Source organism: Triturus cristatus, chromosome 1_2, assembly GCF_964204655.1.
Source record: "Triturus cristatus chromosome 1_2, aTriCri1.1, whole genome shotgun sequence".
Taxonomy (NCBI): domain Eukaryota; kingdom Metazoa; phylum Chordata; class Amphibia; order Caudata; family Salamandridae; genus Triturus; species Triturus cristatus.
Window position 1 is genome coordinate 615,803,918 of NC_140580.1, and position 17,157 is coordinate 615,821,074.

Sequence of the window (17,157 nt, forward strand, 5' to 3'; positions counted from 1 at the left end):
AATTCAAATATAATTCTAAACCCACATATGTAATGTTCAAAAGAGACACTTGCATGAAATCTCAAAAAGGGAAACTGTTATAGAGCCTTGTGAGATATGCTTCTGGTCAAGTGAGCACAATCACAGGCAATACGGATTGTAAATGTACAAAGTATTTTTTTAAATCAGAGGTATACGACTAGAAAAAAACTTGTACAAAATATTAGAGAACACCCTCTAAATCATGCAGAATTTGAAGTTATAAATGTGTTACATGATCTTAGGGAATCAACATGAACTCATCCTAAGCCATAAAACTGATGTAGCTATCCTCAACGAGTCTTGGCCAATGGTGGGCGTAGTGCTCCGCTCCGCCCGCGGAATGTACGTAGTGCTGCCTGCTTCGCGGTTCAGGAAGTAGGTGTAGCAGGCAGCGCTACGCACACGCCACGGCGGAGCAGAGCTACCCGCCACCCGCCTCCCGCCCGCCCTCATTTTAAAATAATGTAAAGTATTTTAAAAGTAGGTAAAATGCCTTACCTGCGGTGCGGCGTCCCGGGGCTCCCTCTTCCTGGTTCACGGCAACTTCTTCTCACAAATGCGCATGCGCGGACACCCGCGCATTTCTCACGAGATTTGGCCACACTACGCGATGCTCCACGTAGCCCCACTGCGCCCTCTATGCCCAGGGTTAGTCTTGGCTCAATGAATCCTCATCTACATCATTAGACTTGATAGACAAAAAAAAAGGGGAGGCATTGCATGCATCTACCGGTCAGACCTCCTTGTCACAGAACTCCATGCAGACCCCACGGACTCCTGTGAATATCTTGCTCTCTCCATTAGTAACAACACCACTCAGTTAGGCAAATTGCATATCTTCTACCACCCCCCAGGCAAGAATGACACAATCATGGAAATCATTACAGCTAAGGTCTCTCCCCACTCCAATGACATTTTCCTCTGTGACTTTAATCTGCATTAGAATGACCCCAATGACTCCCTCGCTGACCAATCACTCACCCAGGCCTGCACCCTTCCAACACACTCAAAAGGAGCCACGTTTGATTGGATTATCGCTAAGGAATTGGCGGTCAGGCTAAATTCAATAGATCCATGCGACTGGTCAGACCACCATGCCATCACTTTCCTATTACCTGACTACTGCATGAAAAGACCTGGGCAACCGGTGAAACCGAAACGCTGGCTCAGACACTCTACAAACCTTGACCTCGAGAAGCTGACTGCTCGCTGCGAGAATAACCTACACCACCCCCCAAATTTTATCTAACGGCATCAACCTCACAGAACACTACAACTCGACTAGGTCCAACATATTGGATGATCTGGTCCCGTTAAAGCTTAAAAGGTCCCAAATCAAAGACAAACACCCCGGGTTCAGCAGATCCCCCAATAGAGAAAGGAGAGCTCTCCGGCTTACAGAAAGAAAATGGAGAGAGCACCCCTCAGCTTCCCAACTTAAACTTCTCTATCAAGCCAGAAATACTTACAACAAGAACATCCTCATATCCAAAAAAGAGTTCTTCAGATCAGAACTGGAAAACATCAAGAACAGACCTCGCAAACTCTTCAGAATAGTCAAACTTCAATCAAACAAACTAGCTAAGTTATCCAAGGAAACTACAAAATCCCTAATAACCTGTGATGAGTTCTCCTCCTCTACAACCAAAATTAACTCTCTAGGTAGCAAATTAATGCCACCTCAAACTTCCCTCCTCCTCTTATCGTGACCCATCTCTCCTCTATTCCCCCCCCCAGGAAACACCCCAAAAAAAGCTCACTGGTCCAACTTTGAACTATATGATGACCATCCTATCTCGAAAATTCTATCCTCCTCAAAACCGAATACCCATTTCAATTACCCTTTCCCCGCCAACTGCTTGGCAGCGACCTCCCTACTCATTGTTCCCATTTGAACTACAATTATCAAAGCTCCCCTCCTTCAAGGGTCCATACCTGAATCCCTGAAAACCGTGTAAGTCATCCCCATCCTAAAAAAACACTCAGAATCCGGCAATTCCAGACAGTTTCAGACCAATTTCCAATATTCCTCTTCTTGCGAAAGCGCTGGAGAAATTTGTTCAGCTACAAATAAGCCAACATATCGCTTATTTCAACTTGCTTGACGAATTCCAATCTGGGTTCAGGCCTGGGCATTGCACTGAAACTACTATTCTTCACATTGTAGATGATGCTCTTCAAGCCCTTGACCAAGCCAAACCCTGCCTCTTGATCCTTCCGGATCTTTCCTTGGCATTCGACACAGTCAACCACAAGAAACTTCTTGAACACCTCAAACACAGGATGGGTCGAGGAGGTACCGTCTTTAAATGATTTGGTGCCTTCCTCCAGAACCGCACCCAGAGATTCTTAGTCAACAGCAACCTATCTGCCCCTTCCCTGATATCAATCGGTGTCCCTCAAGGCTCTACTCTGTCCCCTACCTTCTTCAATCTCTACCTTGAACCATTAGCTGAAATTATTCGCACGGACATCTCCTTCCACATGTACGCCGATAATACCCAGATTTACATAAAAATCTCTTCTTTAGAGGAGATTACCTATATGAATGATGCCCTAAAACTGACTGTTCAATGGCTCGCCAACAACCAGCTCAAACTGAATGCCCTAAAAACAGAGTTCCATCTCATCTCCTCCCCCTAAAAACTCCAATGACATACTGGAATTGATTAACTTGATCACAGCACTCAACTGCACACCGACCATAGTGGATTCTGTCAAATTTCTCGGTACTTTGGACAGCAATCTGAATATGCGTGAACACATCAACTCAATGGCCAAAACTGCCAGGTTCCACCTGAGCTACTTGAGAAAACTAAAACCCTTCCTTGAAACCACCGAACTAAAAACCCCAGTTCAGGTGTTAGTTATCTCCAGAATTGAATAAGGCTATTCTACCGTATCTGGCCTACCAAAGACTTCCACTGCCCCTCTGAAAGCTTGCCTCAACACAGCAGCTAGACACTTATCTGGCTCTAAAAAATTTGATCTCATTTCACCACATCTAAAGGCCTTGAACAGGCTTCCTTTTGAAGCCAGAATCCAACTCAAGCTGGCCTGTATCACACACAAGGCCTTGTACACAAACTCCCCAGCATATCTCGCCCAGAAAATCGTGGTATCTGGGAGATTCAGAATCTTCTGGTCTGCCAGAGACCGTGTGCTCCAGCCACCCCACTTCCACAAGGAAAAAACATGTAACCGAGCGTTCTCTGGGGCTGCACCAAGAATCTGGAATTCGCTACCATCCTCCATCAGAAGAATACCATCTCTGTCAATCTTCAAAAAGGAAGTGAAAACCTTCCTAATGAGCAAATTCCTCCAATAACTCTTTTTTGTCGCACATACCGCCTTTTGTCATGGCTTTTGTTTCTGTGCATAATCTCCTTTACTGCTTGGCCTTTTTTCGTTTACCAATTCTCACTCCTTCAAATGTTCTGCTGGTTATCTCTGCCTTTTGCTATCATATCTCCCCTCTTATACAATTGCTGGTTTTCTCTTTTTATCGCAGACATGTCTCTCTGCTGATTATGGTACTGTACTTATTATTGTATATAACTCTGGCTTTTGTCCTAATGGAGTCAATTCCCTAATCCCCATCCTTGTCTTTTGCCTGTGCCTAAGCTGTACGTAACGTGACTCCCTGTAAAGTGATACCCTAACAAGTCACGTTTGCGCTCTATAAAACCTAAAATAAATAAAAATAAATTAAATAACACTATTTAAAAATCTACCATACCCAATATTGTTGATGATACTGCAGAATAACTCCAGGTATCCCAAACTTGAAAAAGGCTCATAGCCAGAATGAGATTAGTCACAACTGAGACTATGCAGCACATAAAAAAATCAAAAACTAAAATATCCTCTATAATTAATGTACACCACATAATGAGGAAAGGAACTTTCTAAGATGAACGCAAAGCAACATGTGGTGATGGCCAAATAACACATTTTAATTGTGCTCACCACAATTCACACAAATATGCAAAACCATAGTGAATATCACAGCACAAATATACCTTTAGAGTACACTAATAATTGCCTCAGCATGGATCCCAGTAACTAAGTAATTCACTGCAACCTCCTAATAGATTCATCCTATTACCAAACCTGCGAGAACATACAAAGTCCCCTAATTGACTATTTTAAAGACACTTTGGTTGGTAGAAAGTACTGTTTCAGTCACAAATGCCAACTCAAGTATCAAATACAATGGTGGAACGTAAATGAAAGTACCATGGCACTACAAGTCAAAACAAACAATGCAGTGGAAGAGTGGAACAAAGCATCTGAGGGGCACTAGGCCAAAGCCACCCTACACTGCATCAATTTCTACAAAAATTTGAAAAAGAGCAAAGCTGCTAACCACACAGAACGTAGCAATTTAAAAACCCAACTAAAACCAAAAGTATCAAAACAAACTAAAGAAGTATATGAAAAACTCCATTGCAAAGTACAAACATTTACTAACAACCAAAATCTAACATACCTGCAATCTATATATAGAAATCTGCTCTAAATAAATCCTAATATTCCAACAAAAACCCATTTTTAAGATATTTTTTTAAAAAAAAGAAATGAATAAGAACAAAATCCAGTCAGACTGGAAATAAAAACGACTGTAACAATTTACTAAAACACATAACATATAACAAACCATTATAGCGGGCAAATAATAGAATAGTGCAAATAACTGTAAAATAAATAAATGTTTCCCGCCCAATAAAAAAGAATTCAAATAATGAAATATAACTTACAGTGCAGTTGCTGATTTCCATCATCTCGAAATATTACACCCAAAAATACATTCACAAAAACAGATCAAACAAATCACCCAAAAATGCAAAATGTCAAAGTAAAAGTTCTTGGAAAGCATCCAAAATTAGAAAAAAAAGTATAAAAGCCACTCCTGGAAAACCAAACACTTCAAGGAAATTAAAAACAATAGTGTTTAACTTTCAACACATTTTATTTCCTTTATAATAAAAAAAAAAATGGATCCAAAAACTGGGAAAAAACCTTGAGTCTAAAAATCAACTGTAAAGAAAACATAAAATGCCCACCCGCATAACACAAATATGCCCTTAACTTAACAATTAATATGAACTTGACTGTAAAATAATGTACATACAATAAACTTCAAGAAAATGTTAAATTAAACCATTCCTAATGCATTAAGGCCTACCAAACTACATGACCAAAGCTGAATCTACAACCGAACACTTAACCACTCAAGCATAACACAACTGTAACCTCTACTATCTATATTAACCCTGAAAACAGCCCAGCTACAAAATCCCACCAAAATAACTTAACATTACTTTTACCTGATTCCTGGAGCAGCAACAAAGATCACAACTGCATCGAAAATGAAGCTGATGCACTAACAAATAACGGTAGTGGTAAAAAAAGTGGCCAATAAAAGAACATTAACAAAAGACTGGATATCCACAAAAAACAATGGAAAATGATGAATACACTTTAATAATACGTGTGCGGTATTGGAAAACATTTTTTATAAAAATGTTTTAAAAAGTTATGAAAATTGCGAGGAAAGTAGTGTTAATATAAGTGAATGAGATGTCAATGTACACCATGAAATGTGCAGGCCCAACAGTGGCAATACCAGTAAATGCAATGTCAATGTACCCCATAAACTATGTATGCATAACAATTTAAAAACTAGGAAAAGCAATGTCGATGTACGCTATGACAATGATGTGCATAATAATGAGAATATTGGTAAAAAAGATATCAATTACTACCATGTTCTTTGCACATGCAATAACGAGCCCATATCATTGCTGTCGAATTCACCCAAGATGACCTCCCCATCAACCCGAGTCACAGATACATGGTCACACAGGTCCTGTGACCCCAACCCAGGCCTAACGATTGATAGGTTGCAGGTAGGGTTACACTCAGCCAAAAGACAAATGAGCAACCAGGGAAAACCCTGATGGATCCCATAGATAGACAGCTACATCACAAACATATCAGAAGAAATAGGCCCCAATAAAATATGGTTGGCCAAAAGCTCATGTTCTCAAAATACCACAAAGTTAGCTGCCACATGTAGTTAGGAGTGCTCAGCCAATCTGGCCACATCACGCACACCACATGTAGCGATCAGGCGCTCCTCATGCCGGATATATGGACACATACACACTGACCCACACTAGCTCTTCCCGAGGTCAAGAGCCACCTGTGTCCCCTTTATCAGATAATTGTACTTATAATTAGGCCTGGGCGAAGCACTACGCTACGCTCGCGTAGTTTGCGAAGTTCGCGCTACTTCGCACTACGCGAACTGCACGTAGCACAGTGTGAACACGCGTAGCGTAGTTTTGCGTAGTGCTGCGGTCATTTTTTGCTTGCTCGCGGTCCTCAACGTCAAGTTGGCGACCGCGAGCAAGCAAAATGACATCCCGGCGAGACTTTTTCCTTGTTCGCGATCAGCAACATCAAGTTGGCGATCGCGAGCATGGAAAATAAACCTCCCGGCGAGATTCCCAACGCGAGGTTTCTCATTGCGAGGGGTCGCGTATGCTCGCAATCGCTCGCGTTGAGAAACTACCAGTTCGCGCTGAGAAAGCTGCCGCTCGAGTAAAAATCTACTCGAGCAGCAGAAAACTACAGCTCGCACTGTGCAAGATGCCATTTTCAATGATTGCACAGTGCCGGTTGCTTGTCCGCACTGTGCAATCATTGAAAACAACATCTTGCACAGTGCAAACATGTTACTACGCAGTTCGCGAAGTGCTACGCGTAGCTCGCGTAGTGCGAACTTCACTTTGCGTAGCTTCGTGAAGTGCTACTTCGCGAACTACGCCCACCCTTACTTATAATTTAGGACTAGGCCAAGACCCACATGATCTCTAGGAATGTGAAATCAGGTTCTTGTACCTCACAAACTGTATATATAATCAGCCAAAATTTCTGTACATTGAGACTGTCTTCAGACGCTACTCTGCTTATGGGTTCCTGGCTGCTGCGTTATCTTAAACCATTGTGTTCCTATTTTGCAAACGCCTCTTGTCTTTAAATTTTTTCAAGGTACATTCCTATCGAAGCAACATTTTGGCAATCCAGATGGGAGAGATTGGTTTCCAGAGCCCGACTGCTGCCGAAGGACAAGGACCCATTCCCAAATGGATTCACATATGCGCAACAAGACCGGTAATCAGACTCCATAATTGATTATTAGTTCTGTTGAATCTGGGGGGCAGAGGCCACCGTCACAATGGTAAAAGACTACACCTAATCCTTGGTCCCAGCATGTGGCGTGTGGAAAACTAGGACAAGCACATAGATAATTTTGTCCCTAGTCAGCACGCTAGAGAAGGAGAAGATAGTTTTTATTTTTTTTTAACCATTGAGTGTTCCACCACTGGTACACCCCTGGCCTTCGGTGTGTTGTAGAGGGCCACTTTTTTATTTCACTTGAACCATTGAGCATTACACAACTGGTGCAGTTAGGCCCTTCCTGTGTTATATAAGGCTACCACTGTGATCTTACTTTTTAGTTAAAAGAGTTTTCTTGGGGACTGTCAGTTTATTAACAATGATGGTGTTTAAAAGAAGTGAAGCGACAGACCTTTTTCTGGGTTGGACAAGTTTTCAGCTGATATGATGATCTCACTATTTGAGTCCCCTATATTAACCTAATTTCCAACACAATAGCCACAGGAGCCCCATCCCCTTGACCTGGAAGGGAGCTGAGATAGTTACAGCCTTCAAAAAAGGTTGTTACAACCTTCCCAGCAACTATTGCTCTATCAGTCTTTTGGAAAACCTGCAAAAGATTTTTTGCAAGAATGTACTTGGGTAGTCATCAAAGTACATTCTGGTTAATGATATTCTAACACACTTACAAGCAGACTTTAGATCAAAGATGGAAACTGTGGAACAAGTCTTTTGTTTTTTGTTGATCAAGTTGAGGACTGTAGCTATCAATGGTGGAAACCTCTTTGTTGCCTTCATAGATCTTCGTGCCGTATTTGATTGGTCCCTAGAGCTAATTTCTGGGAAGTACTGGCTAGAATGTTTCTAGTAGCATTATTAACATTGTTAGACCTGGCATCATTGGCATGAGTCTCTCCTCCATTTTTTCTGTTTGCCTCCTCTGTTTACGATGTTTTTGCTGGATTATTGCTTTGGGCACTGTGCCACTGCTGATCAGTGCCACAGTGCAAGTGCTCCCTATGTTAAATTGTACATTGATTGGTGTTACCATGATTGGCTTGGTTGACTTACTGTTCAGACCCTAGTCTAGTGCACTGCGTGTGCCAAGGGCGTGTAAGTTAACTGCTGCTGGTGGGCTTGCAGCACTGGTTGTGCCACCCACAGAAGCAGCGTGCAAAATGTGTCTCAGGCCTGCCACCGCGGCGCCTGCGTGCAGTCCCTGACTGCCATGTCGACTTGGTAAGGAAACCTACTTACCAGTCTCTAAACCTTCACTTTGCCACATTTCAGACACCTCTATGGTAGGCCCTAGGGCAGGGTGCATTGTTGGTAAAAGGTAGGTCATGCCCTGACGTGTGTGGCATGACCTAATAGTGAATTACAGCCATTTTCGTTTTTCACTATTGAAGGGCTACCTGCCTCCAATAGGCCAGACTGGGCAGACTGATTATTAACTCCATTATAATCTATCTGACTCAGGGAGCATGGTAGCAAGTCGAGTTTAGTATCCCTGAACTCAGAATTTAATAACACACCCTTTAGGATGGATGGTTTTTAAATTCTATGTTTGAAAATAGCACTTTTAGAAAGTGGCTATTTTCTTGTCCAACTATCTACCGGTCTCTGCTGGTTTGGTGTGTGTGTCAGGGGCTGGGTGGCTCCAGAGGTCTGAGTGGGTCAGTGTGGGGTGAATGGGGCGTTTACACGTAGAGTGAGGGAAGAGTAGCCTGCCCTGCCTGACACAATACTGGCCCCGCCTCCTGCTGGGCGACTGATAGCCCTGCTCCTACCAGTGACAATACTGGCTCCGCCTCCTGCTGGGCGGCTGAGGACTCTGCCCTGCTCAGTGAATAGGCCAGGTGCCTCTGCCTGGCAACACCCACAACAAACCTGAGATGGTGGGAATCGCCCTGCTTGGACAAAGGGAACAAAGGGAAAAAGGGGTATAAGAGAAGGACCCCTGAACCAAGAACTCAGATCACTTCTGACAAGGAAACCTGTACCAAGGACAAGAAGCCTGCTGATCTAAGGACTTGCCTCCCCTTTCTGCCAGAGTGCTGTTTTGCTGTGGAGGAACCTGAAAGCTGCTTCTTTATTTTTGCCAAGGAACAAGGAGAGAGGAACTTGGTGTGTACTCTCTGAACACTTGCTAGGAAATCTCCAAGGACTGGAAGAGTGCCAGTCTCCTGCTGAAGTCACAGGGCCAAAGGACTTCACCATTTGCTGAATTGCTGGAAAGTGTTGTTTCCAGTACACAAGGGAAAATCTGCAGTCTCGACGCCAGCAGCAACGCCAGTGAGCAGTGGGTATCGGCCCCGGCTCCAAGTGTCCCCGTCTCGACGCCGGTATCGACGCCAGTGAGGAGTGAGTATCGGCTCTGCCTCCAAGCGACCCCGTCCCGACGCCGCTGCTGATCGCATCGACTCGACGCCCTTCTCGACGCCGTGAGCGCTGCTCCGGCCCGACATCCCTCGACGCCGCGGCGGATTGACCCGACTCCGAGGCACGATCGACGCCGACATCTCGACGCCGTGGATCATCGTTTCCTTCGGTTCTCAAGGTACTGTACTTGTGGGGTCTGTTGCGACTCCAGGCTCGACGTAGCGCTCCTCGCGGTCGACGCCGAACCTTGGGAATCTTGTAGACTCGACGGCGTGTGACTCCTGTGGGGGTTACATTGTTGCCAAAGAACTGTGCTCAGAAGAATACTTTGCTAAAGAACTATTTGCCAAGAAGAAACCTTACTTGAACTATTATTTTTCCTTCCAAAGAGTATTTATTAAGACTGTGGTATATTTTTGTCGTTATTTGGTCTTGTGCTAAGCCTTATATAAAAATACTATTTTTATAATAACTCCTGTGTCGTGTCCATCTGTAGTGTATTCACTTTATTACTGTATGTGGTCATAGATGCTTAACACACTGCCTCTGAGATAAGCCTGTCTGCTCTGCCAAGCTACCAAGGGGGTAGCAGGGGTTATCTGAGTGTGTAATCCCCTTGCCCTGACTAGAGTTGGTTGGTCCCTATTTGTCAGAAGTGTATACCTCTGCCAACTAGAGACCGCCGGTTCTAACATTGGTGGTCAGCGGTGAGGATTTGAACTTTGCATTTATGACTCATGTGCAGTGATTAGTGTACGCTACATAGTGAAAGCAGACCATAACGCAGCCACAATCTGTTTTTGGTAGGATATTCTATTTTTGTTCTCCGCTTTCCTGGAGCTTATTTTCTTAAACACTGCCAGTTTTGACCATGGAGAATGCCGGAGCTGCTACACCTGTGGAGAATGTTGTGGGGGAATTCGATAAGGAGAAGATAGATTCCTACACGCTAAAAGATCTAAAAGGATTTTGCAAGCAGTTTAAAGTTCCTACCACAGGTCTCACAAGGAAAGACGACTTCCTCAAAGCGCTGAAGGCCTGGTTAGAGGCCAGAAATCCCTCTGATCCGGTGGTGGTACCGGAAGAGGAAGAAGAAGAGGAAGAGGAAGAGCCCACAGGTGGGCCAGTGTCATCTCCAGGCAGTAGTGCGTCCTCTAGGAGCCTTTCCCCCGAAGAATTAGAAGACAGGGAGAAGGAGAGGGGGTACAAGTTAGAAATGGCGAAACTTAAATTAGGAGGGCAGTTGGAATTAGAGAATGCGAGAAGCAAGAGAGAAGCTGAAATGGAGAGCAAAAGATTAGATTTTGAGAGAGAGAAATTAGCGTTTGAACGTGAGAAGATGGTGAGGGAGATGGAGCTTAAAACTAAGAGTTTAGAGTTGAATCCCTCTGGTGGCAGCACTCCATCCGTGCCTGCAGAAAGTAGGTTTTATTTTCCTAAAGATGTGATCAAGGATTACAGTAAGAATGAAGATATTAGCCAATGGTTTAAAGCGTATGAGTTAGCATTGTTGGCCCACCGGGTCCCTGAGAAGGATTGGGGAACGGGGTTGTGGAGCCGCTTTACAAACGAGGGGAGAGATACCTTGTTGAGCCTTCCTGCTGAGGATAGGATGTCTTATACTCATATGAAAGATGCTTTAATGCTGAGATATGGCTTAACTCCAGAAAAGTACAGACAAACCTTTAGAGAATGTAAGAAGTTGCCTGGTACTACGTGGGTTGAATATGTGTCTTTTTTCTGCAGAACCATGGATGGTTGGATAAAGGGTAGCAAGGTTGATAGTTATGATGCTCTTTATGATTTGTTTGCTTGGGAGCACTTGTCTAATAACTGTTTTCCAGAGCTACGCCAGCACCTTGTTGACAGCAAGCTATCTAACCCTAGAAAACTTGCTGAGGAGGCGGACCGCTGGGTCAGTACCAGGGTCCACAAGGGTCCAGTGGGAGACTCAGCCAAAGGTGGGCAGGGTCCCCAGCAGAAGAGTGGGGGGGACAGGGGTAAACAGAGGGAGTTTCAGAAAGGGCCCCAAAGTAGTCCCCAAGGGAACCAAGGGAAGGGTTCCCAGCCTCCCCCTGTAAAGAAGCCAGAGGCCCCGACAGGTAAACCTGTTCACAGGGGCCCCATGACCTGCTATGCCTGTAAGCAGGTGGGACACCGTTATTATGATCCCCAGTGTCCCATGAAGGATTCGAATGCACCGCCGCGTGCACCCCCTCGTCAGGTAGCGAGTGTAGCCCTGGGAGGGGATGAGATGGGTGCCCCCGGTGGGTGGGGTCCCGCAGAAATGTCCCTGGTCTCTTTAGGAGACGTGGAAATGGTCCCTCCAACCCCTCTGCCTAGTAACACTAAGAAATATAGGCAGTGGGTGACCATTAATGGCCATAGGGTGGAAGCTCTCAGAGACACCGGAGCGAGTGTGACAGCTGTCAAGTGTCACTTGGTGTCCAGAGAGCAGGTGGTCCCTCATGCATTCTACCCCGTTGTAGCTGCCGACAACTCACAGAGTCAGTGTGAGGTAGCTCAAGTTCCCTTTGAGTGGGGGGGGGTCTCAGGTACTCTTCAGGTTGCTGTGAGGCCCGCCATGCCTGTTGATTGTCTCTTGGGCAATGATTTGGAGGACTCCCCTTGGGCTAAGGTGGAGAGAAAAGCGCATCTGGAAATGTTGGGTCTGCCTGAGTGGGTGTGTGCGACCACCCGGTCCATGTCAGTCAGTAAGGGTGTTGATGGGGGCCCGGAGCCTGAAAGTATGGCCCAGGTCCCAACCGTGAAGAGAAGAGGCAGGGGGCGCGGGAAACCGTCCCCCATCGTTCCCGCGGTCCAGGAGGGAGCAGACCCTGAGGGGGATGCCCTGGAACCGACAGGAGAACAAGTGGCCGAACTGGGAGACCTGCCCGAGCTGACCCATTGGCAGCAGGATGGTGGTCCCTCCAGGGAGGAATTTTGTGCTGAACAGAAAGTGTGCCCTTCTCTTGTGGGTATGAGGCAGCAGGCCTCAGCCCAAACGACAGGTGATCAGTCAGGATCACATTGGGTCTACTGGGAGAACGACCTCCTGTATAGCGAGCCTAAGGCTGCTGAACCTGGGTCAGCCCGTGTGCTGGTGGTACCCCAGCGCTTCAGAGCCTTCCTACTGGGGTTGGCTCATGACGTTCCGTTAGCTGGACATCTGGGGCAGGACAAGACCTATGACAGGCTTGTCACCCATTTTTATTGGCCTCAGATGAGAAGGGATTCAGATATCCATTGTAGGACCTGTCAAACTTGCCAGGCAAGTGGGAAAAGTGGGCGGAAGCAGAAGGCTCCCCTCCAACCTTTTCCCGTCGTCAGTACCCCCTTTGAGCGAGTGGGAATTGACATTGTGGGGCCACTGGACCCCAAGACAGCCATGGGCAACAGGTTTATCCTGGTCTTGGTGGACCATGCCACCCGGTACCCGGAAGCCATCCCTCTCCGAACAGTGACGGCCCCCGTGGTGGGACGGGCACTGATGGGTGTTTTCTCCCGCATGGGGTTCCCCAGAGAGGTGGTGTCAGACCGGGGCACCAACTTCATTTCGAATTATATGAAGTCTCTGTGGAAGGAGTGTGGGGTAACCTACAAGTTTACCACTCCTTACCACCCTCAAGGTAATGGGCTGGTTGAGAGATTCAACCGGACCCTAAAAGGCATGATCATGGGTCTTGAAGAACCAATGAGGCGTAAATGGGACGTCCTCTTGCCATGCCTGCTGTTTGCTTACCGTGAGGTGCCACAGAAGTCTCTAGGGTTCAGCCCCTTTGAGCTTTTGTATGGTCACCCGGTAAGAGGACCTTTGAGTCTGGTCAAAGAAGGCTGGGAGCAATCTCCCAGGAAACCTCCCCAGGATGTATATAGTTACATGCTGGCCTTTAGGAACCAGACTCGGCGCTTCAGAGATCTTGCTCAGGCAAATCTGGAGGCCAGCCAGGAAGAGATGAAGCGGTGGTACGATCAGAATGCCACTCTGGTTGAGCTTCAACCTGGTCAGAAAGTTTGGGTCATGGCCCCTGTGGAACCTTGTGCGCTCAAGGACAGGTGGACTGGACCGTTTGAGGTTGTGGAGAAGAAGAGCGATGTCACCTACTTGGTGGACTTGAAATCTCCCAGGAACCCCTTAAGGGTCCTGCATGTCAACCGGTTAAAGCCCCACTTAGAAAGGTCCGAAGTGGGCATGCTCCTTGCCACAGATGCTGGGATGGAGGAGGAGAGTGAGCCTCTTCCTGACCTCCTGTGTGCAAAAGAAAAAGATGGGTCAGTGGATGGTGTTGTCCTCTCTGACACACTGACCCCTGAGCAGCAGCAAGATTGTCGCCATCTGTTGGTACAATTCCCTGATCTGTTCTCCTTGATCCCTGGTGTCACTCAGTGGTGTGTCCATGATGTGGACACTGGGGACAGCACTCCTGTGAGGCACAAGGCCTACAGGGTGACTGACAAGGTCAGAGCATACATCAAGGAGGAGGTCTCCAAGATGTTTGCCTTAGGGGTGGTTGAGTCCTCTAGCAGTCCTTGGGCCAGCCCAGTGGTCTTGGTCCCAAAGGCTGCAGCGCCTGGTGCTTCACCTGAACTTCGGTTCTGTGTGGATTACCGAGGACTCAATTCGGTCACCAAGACTGACGCGCACCCCATCCCCAGAGCTGATGAGCTCATCGATCGGTTGGGGGCTGCCCGGTACCTTAGTACGTTTGATCTAACGTCTGGGTACTGGCAGATCGCCTTGACTGATGGGGCAAAAGAGAGGTCTGCATTCTCCACACCAGATGGGCACTACCAGTTCCGTGTGATGCCCTTTGGGATGAAGAATGCCCCTGCCACATTCCAGAGGTTGGTTAACCAGGTATTGGCCGGGCTGGAAGATTTCAGCGCCGCCTACCTGGACGATATAGCAGTGTTCAGCGCCAGCTGGGAGGAACACTTGCGCCACCTCCAGGAAGTGTTGTTGGCCCTGCGCAGAGCAGGCCTCACAATCAAGGCTAGTAAGTGCCAGATTGGGCAGGGTTCAGTGGTGTACTTGGGGCACCAAGTAGGGAGCGGCAAGGTGGCCCCCCTGCAACCCAAGATAGATACCATCCTGGCTTGGGAACCGCCCAAAACCCAGACTCAGGTGAGAGCCTTCTTGGGTCTCACGGGTTACTACAGGAGGTTTGTCAAGGGGTATGGCAACATTGTGCACCCCTTGACCTCGCTGACTTCCAGGAAGCAGCCGAGACTTGTGATCTGGACTGACGCCTGTCAGAAAGCCTTTGACACCCTGAAAACTGCAATGTGTACAGCACCGGTCCTCCAGGCACCCGACTTTTCAAAAGAATTCATTGTCCAGACGGACGCTTCAGAGCATGGTGTGGGGGCTGTTCTAGCACAGATGAATGAGGAGGGCCGAGACTTACCTGTAGCCTTCATCAGCCGGAGGTTACTTCCCAGGGAACAAAGGTGGAGTGCGATCGAGCATGAGGCATTCGCTGTGGTCTGGGCGCTGAAGAAGCTAAGACCCTACTTGTTTGGGTCTCACTTCCGGGTTCAGACGGACCACAGGCCCCTCAGATGGTTAATGCAGATGAGGGGTGAGAACCCAAAGCTGTTGAGGTGGTCCATTTCCCTACAGGGGATGGACTTTACGGTGGAACACCGCCCTGGTACAGATCACGCCAATGCTGATGGTCTGTCCAGATTTTTCCGCCTTAGTGATGAGGACTCCCTGGGTGAAGGGTAGTTCTCCCCACATTTCAGCTGGAGGGGACACGTGTTAGACCTGGCATCATTGGCATGAGTCTCTCCTCCATTTTTTCTGTTTGCCTCCTCTGTTTACGATGTTTTTGCTGGATTATTGCTTTGGGCACTGTGCCACTGCTGATCAGTGCCACAGTGCAAGTGCTCCCTATGTTAAATTGTACATTGATTGGTGTTACCATGATTGGCTTGGTTGACTTACTGTTCAGACCCTAGTCTAGTGCACTGCGTGTGCCAAGGGCGTGTAAGTTAACTGCTGCTGGTGGGCTTGCAGCACTGGTTGTGCCACCCACAGAAGCAGCGTGCAAAATGTGTCTCAGGCCTGCCACCGCGGCGCCTGCGTGCAGTCCCTGACTGCCATGTCGACTTGGTAAGGAAACCTACTTACCAGTCTCTAAACCTTCACTTTGCCACATTTCAGACACCTCTATGGTAGGCCCTAGGGCAGGGTGCATTGTTGGTAAAAGGTAGGTCATGCCCTGACGTGTGTGGCATGACCTAATAGTGAATTACAGCCATTTTCGTTTTTCACTATTGAAGGGCTACCTGCCTCCAATAGGCCAGACTGGGCAGACTGATTATTAACTCCATTATAATCTATCTGACTCAGGGAGCATGGTAGCAAGTCGAGTTTAGTATCCCTGAACTCAGAATTTAATAACACACCCTTTAGGATGGATGGTTTTTAAATTCTATGTTTGAAAATAGCACTTTTAGAAAGTGGCTATTTTCTTGTCCAACTATCTACCGGTCTCTGCTGGTTTGGTGTGTGTGTCAGGGGCTGGGTGGCTCCAGAGGTCTGAGTGGGTCAGTGTGGGGTGAATGGGGCGTTTACACGTAGAGTGAGGGAAGAGTAGCCTGCCCTGCCTGACACAATACTGGCCCCGCCTCCTGCTGGGCGACTGATAGCCCTGCTCCTACCAGTGACAATACTGGCTCCGCCTCCTGCTGGGCGGCTGAGGACTCTGCCCTGCTCAGTGAATAGGCCAGGTGCCTCTGCCTGGCAACACCCACAACAAACCTGAGATGGTGGGAATCGCCCTGCTTGGACAAAGGGAACAAAGGGAAAAAGGGGTATAAGAGAAGGACCCCTGAACCAAGAACTCAGATCACTTCTGACAAGGAAACCTGTACCAAGGACAAGAAGCCTGCTGATCTAAGGACTTGCCTCCCCTTTCTGCCAGAGTGCTGTTTTGCTGTGGAGGAACCTGAAAGCTGCTTCTTTATTTTTGCCAAGGAACAAGGAGAGAGGAACTTGGTGTGTACTCTCTGAACACTTGCTAGGAAATCTCCAAGGACTGGAAGAGTGCCAGTCTCCTGCTGAAGTCACAGGGCCAAAGGACTTCACCATTTGCTGAATTGCTGGAAAGTGTTGTTTCCAGTACACAAGGGAAAATCTGCAGTCTCGACGCCAGCAGCAACGCCAGTGAGCAGTGGGTATCGGCCCCGGCTCCAAGTGTCCCCGTCTCGACGCCGGTATCGACGCCAGTGAGGAGTGAGTATCGGCTCTGCCTCCAAGCGACCCCGTCCCGACGCCGCTGCTGATCGCATCGACTCGACGCCCTTCTCGACGCCGTGAGCGCTGCTCCGGCCCGACATCCCTCGACGCCGCGGCGGATTGACCCGACTCCGAGGCACGATCGACGCCGACATCTCGACGCCGTGGATCATCGTTTCCTTCGGTTCTCAAGGTACTGTACTTGTGGGGTCTGTTGCGACTCCAGGCTCGACGTAGCGCTCCTCGCGGTCGACGCCGAACCTTGGGAATCTTGTAGACTCGACGGCGTGTGACTCCTGTGGGGGTTACATTGTTGCCAA